Consider the following 5,917-nt stretch of genomic DNA (forward strand, 5'->3'; position numbering starts at 1 on the left):
ATATAGCAAAGTTTTTTAAATGTTGCGAATAACATTTTTGCAATGTTTTTTGAACGTTGCAAATAATATTGTTGCAACGTTTTTTGAATGTTACAAATAACCTTTTTGTTAAGTTTTTTAAGCGTTGCAAATAACCTTTTTTGCAACATTTTTTAAGTGTTGCGAATAACTTTTTCGCAACATTTTTTCAATGTTGCCAATAACCTTTTTGTAACGCTTTTTTCCTGTTGTCTATGATTACATTCTTATTTTTTGCAACAATTTGTTGACCGTTGCCGTGGGTCATTTTACATATTTTTTTAAAATTTTTTATTTTTTATTTGTAGAGCGAATTATACAAATCAACCACAAAACAAGATAGAAGATAACAATATCAAACAACTCCAATAATTATTACTAATTGACTACAAAATGTAACAATATCCTTACAAAATCCAGATCCAAAATTCTGAAGTACCTAAAAATCCAATACATTTCCAAAAAAAAAAAAAAAAAAAAAAAAAAAAAAAAAAAAAAAAAAAAAAAAAAAAAAAAAAAAAAAAGAAAAGAAAAAAAGAAAGAATGAAATTCCACAAACGCTGTTGTGTTCTTGCATGCTAAAAATTGTGACAGAACTTTCAATTGCCAATAATACAAAATCATGATGAATTTTATATGATCACTCTAATCAAACTCAACTCATCTAACTTCTCTGCTATCTCCATTTCCTTGTATTTAAAAAGAAAAGAACACCGTAAGTCATTCAATGGTTGTGTTCACTTTCATCGTTTGCTAATTTTGACGCTAAGAGTTCATTGAACTTTACCATCCAAATCATGTACCCCACAACAAATCCCATAGCACATGGCAAGAACTTGTTGAATGCATCAGCACATATAAATGATGGCACAACTACAATAGGCTGCATCAAGAATTAAATCAACTGCCAAGTAAAAAACTTAAAATATTCATACAAGATAAAACGAACACAAGGGAATCAAAAAGAACTTGCATATCATTACATTTTCAAATTGATCGGCTGAATCAAATGCTGATATAATTTTGCTCCATTAGTTACATTCATTGGATACTATCAAGCGCTACTTTGACAGTCTTACTAGGGAACTGTCAATGTAGAAACTAATTTGGAGGTAAAAAAATCCATCAAAATAAGCTCATTTGCGATGGATGATGCATTTGCAACAATTTCTCAAATTCACAAGCCAACCATTCAAATCAGATTCTCACTCATAGACGGACCCACATGGGGTCAATTGACCCCACAAAAATTTCTTTTGTTTTTTTAATCTGTAAATTATTCAAATGTGTTGCCAAAGTTTTTTTTTTATTTTTTTATGTAAATTAAAAATAACTTTGCCCAATTGCACAAGCCCATTGCCCGTTACCAAAACTTTGTTTTTCATCATTTCATATGTATTTGGAGTCTTGAACAACCGTCCATTGCCCTAAAGTCCCAAAGAGAGAAGAAAATAAAGAATCGATCAACACAAAGAGATCGCCAAATCGCAATTCATATTTTGAGATTCTCTTTTCTTGTACTAATCTTGTGATTTTTCTTCCATCTAGATAACAAATGTACCATCTACTCGTTTTGACATTTGTTTTTCTTCCAAGTTCTATCTAGGTTAGCAAACATGTATTACTTGGATTCGGATGTAGCTTTAGTTCTTCCTTTAATTAGTTGCTTTTCATTTTTAAATTTGAGATATGCAAGTGCATTTTTGCTTGTTGAAACTTGAAAAATATATTATATATGTTAATATGTATCTTTGTCCGGTTGTCCTTTAATCTCTAGTCTCTAAACTCTAGTTTGTGCCTTAGTTATCTTGATATTAAAAATGAGTTTCGAAGTTCTATGGTCGTGACCTCATTTTCCCTTAAGCTTGTCCATTGTCCATAGTATAAATTTTGATTTGTTATGAGATTAGACAATGCATTTTAACCTCCATTTGTATATTTTAGTTGATAGGTGATTGTGATTTCCAAGGAGATATATGTTGCTTGTTCAAAAGAAATTATTATCAATATCAAGTTTAGACATTGTTTTCAATTTTTGACCCCACAAAACCAAATGCTTGGCTCCGTCCTTGTTCTCAATTACAATATTCATAAGTTCTCTAAATTGCATTCTTTCGGCCAGTATTCAAAGTTCACCTATTAGGTAAAAAAAATTGGTTTTTCTTTGGATTTCTAGATTGGTTTTCATGTTTCTTATTGCAACATCAGGTCTCTTCTCTGCTAATGAAGTGATCATAGCAGCATGTGAATGAAATAAGTAAAATAATATGCTCCCTGTTCATATTATACACCAGTATCTATTGTCTCTTGATTAATGGAAATATCTTTGCACTATGCACAATTTCATTCTTGCATATTTTGAGGTAACATTATTCAAAGCATTATATACTTTTTGTTACTATCTGGGGAGAACCTACTTTTTCCAGTATGGTTTTCTAAATCAATTTTTAACTCAAGATTAAGCACAGATGACCTATGGTTTTCTATAAATAGGAATCCAATGGTTATGCAATAACTGCATGACAAGCAAAGAAAGATATTTTAGAACCATATTTTTCCCAAGCATCAGACCATTTATGTCTTCCAGCCTCAAATACATCACTTCAAAGTTCTCTTTTGTTAATTTGTGAAAACTTTTGATCTTCCATGTATATGTTCCATATAACTCAGAAGGTTGAGGTCCTACAAGGTTAAAAGCATAAAGCAATGATCCTAGTAGGGGCCGGGCGGGGCTGTGCTAGAGCCCGTCCGTCCAGCCCAAATGCTAATTAAAAAAAAGATTTTAAGTAAAAAAAAAAATAATAAAAATAAATTTATGTGTGATTTTATTTATTTATTATTATTTTGGGCATGTCAACCCGTCCCGAATATTTTTCTAAATCCGCCGCTGACTTTGTAATATAGTTCACATCAATGACAAGCAAAAAATTTCAGTGAAGATCAAATTTAGACGAATATCTTTCATCTAATTCTTTAAACATTTAGATGAGATGATTCAACATATAATAAATTGTGGTGTGACGAAATAGAAAAAATATAGGATACAAAATGAAATCTGAAGAACTTTTGAAATTAAGATCAAAAGATAAACTCAAAGACCTAAAGAAAATGGTAAAATAATTATAATTAAAAAAAATTGCATTTTTGGTTGGTGATTATTTTATAATTACTTATGGTCAAACATGCTTTTTATCCATATATTTTGTAGGATTTACAACTACTACACACTTATTATCTACAAATTCATTAGGATGCAAAAGTTTTAATCACTTATGTTATATCACTTAAGTTATAATTTAATAACCAACCAAACATGCACTAAGATACTCAATTGAGTGTAAATTTTAAAATAAAGAGAACTCATTACAAACATGTTTGAGTTCAGATACTACATTCATATTCTCAATATGTTCAGAATGTTCCAGGTTTTCAGCCATGCTTCTGTGAAGATTTTATTTTCCATGGTTAACAAATGAACCTGTTATAATAATTATTTTTATTTTTATTTTTATTTTTTATTTTTTGAAATCAGAAACGGCAAATTAAAGGGGTTCCAAAACTGGCCTTCTCGATGTCATTTTCTCTTTTTTCACTTTTGTGTGCCTTGTTGCATTCAACATGATAATCAAAGAGCTCAAGGTTGTTCTAAAAGCGAAAGCAATAAACCCCGTGACTGGAAAAATTTAATAAATTAAACTCAATAAGCACCAGAAAAGCCTCGTCATATGATAAAAAGCATGTAATAAATTTTGATCGAAGATCAAGAAACATTTAAAACTCTAGCTCTTAACAATTTCTTGAAATTTTTTCACCCTTAATAAGAGCAACTTTGTCGCATATCATATTGATTTGCTCCTCGGGGAATAGCCCAGTAGTGCAAAGGACAGGAGTGAGGTTATCTCACGCCTTGCTGGCAGCCGCAGTGTAGGGGTTCGATTCTTGAGATATGAAATTGGATTCCTTATAAGCGCAGTGTACATGCAGCTCTTGTTCCCTGACCTGCTGGGGCACATTTCGCGATTTACCTCCCCCACAAAGTTCTAAGGGCGGGATGGTGGGGGTCCTCAAGGTTGGGGTTCAACCTTTATATTTATTTGTCTAAATGATATGCTAGAATCACAACTCTGGAAAATACTTGCATAGTAAACATGCCATCAAATAACCATGTCATTAGAAAGCATAGGCATACTACCTAATATGGTATCAGCACATCCACTATTCTTGACCAAACTTGGTCCTTCTATAGAGGCTTTTAAGCAATTACCATTGGGTAGTGCAACTGTATTTGACGAAATATTTCCCCCTGTACAAACATTGCAACTTGTATTTTCTGGTGACTGAAGGAAAGGAATGCTAACACTGGTTTTTTTTATAGCTTAAATTGCAAATTTTCTTCCCATTTTTTCGTTCACAAAACAAAAGAAGAGTTATCACTCGCGGAAAATAGGGCTATATGGGGAGTTTTGAACAAATGGCCCCTAACCTGTGGCCTCCATATGCAAATGGTCACTATTCTTCCATTCTTGGCGTTGACCTCCTCAATCTATTGGTTTTTGTACACTAATGGTTCGTTTCATTTGATTTCATTTATTTGACCAGTAAAAAGTTACTTTTATATTAAATGACTATTATACATATATAAGTAAATAAAATAAAATAAACGGGAATGAAAAAGATAGCTAAACCGATCCCTACCAAACTAATGCCCCACCCCAACCCCCAAACCCTCCACCAAAATTCTATGGCAGATTTTCAATAAAAAAAATCCTTTGAGCACACTATTTGCAACTTGAAAAGGCATAGACCCTTAGGAGAAAAAAAAAACCCGGATTACCAAATGTTACAGCAGCACAGGCTCTTTTTTCTGCATTAGCCATCTCTGCACGTAGTTTTACCAACTCTCGAGCCATTGAAATTAACTTATTCTCCATCAATTTACCATGCTCAAAGGAATCTGCAAATCCTTTCTTTTCATATTCAACGACACCTCTAAAAACCAACAATGAAATGTTTAAATATAGAAGACTTGGAGGAACTAAAATGGAATTGCACTTGTGGTGCTTACCTTACATGCTCAAGCTCATGACCTGAATTGTCAATTTCTGCCTTAATTGCCAGAACCTGTTGCAAATCTAAGGTAACTCTTGCCAAGTCTTGAGTCATCAATTCTCGCTTTGCAGCAGTTAATTCCTTAATATCAAACTTGCATACGCTCGGCCCTCATACCATCTACTGCTTGAATCTCATCTTCCATTTTAACAGACTTTTCACAAAGCTCCCTCATCCGTAATTCCTTTTCTGTGTGCAATGAATACACAAAATTTATCTGTCAGTGAAACTAATGTTGGGAAACCTCTAATTCCTATCTAAGTGCAACATGGGTTGCAACTAACCTATGGTTATCTACCAGCAGACCTTGGATCTCATCATGTTGAACAGCCAGTCGCTCTTCAATAATAGCAGGGTGAGGAGAAACTAAAACCTAACAAACACACAAACATTTAGTGCTAATTACCTAAGCGGCCAGTTAGGGATGTCAACGAGCCGCTCGGCCCCTAGGCTCGTTATAACTCGGCTCGTGGGCTGCTTGGGCTTGTCAAATGATGGGCCCGAGCTCGAGCCGAGCAGGGGACTTAGTCCCATGAGCCGAGCCTGCTCCGCTCCTTGAGCCCACGAGCTCTTGTCAAAAAATATGCAAATTTACAAAAAAAAAAAAAAAAAGGGGGAAAATTTCCCCAAAAAAATTTAAAAAATCTCTCCCCGAGCAACGAGCCAAGCTCAAGCTCGGCTCGCTACGAGCCCGAGCCCGAGCTGAGCTTGTGGGTTAAAGGGCCGAGCTGGCTCGACTCGACTCGACCCATTGCCATCCCTATGGCCAATCAATCAAGCAATGCAAAAA

The 5,917-nt window shown here is 34.0% G+C and overlaps 1 pseudogene; it reads right to left on the reverse strand.

Moving 5' to 3' along the window:
- Positions 1-650: 650 nt before the first annotated feature.
- Positions 651-5,917, reverse strand: part of LOC111392567 — a 6,680-nt pseudogene continuing 1,413 nt past the window's right edge.

Source organism: Olea europaea, unplaced genomic scaffold (assembly GCF_002742605.1).
Source record: "Olea europaea var. sylvestris unplaced genomic scaffold, O_europaea_v1 scaffold940, whole genome shotgun sequence".
Taxonomy (NCBI): Eukaryota; Viridiplantae; Streptophyta; class Magnoliopsida; order Lamiales; family Oleaceae; genus Olea; species Olea europaea.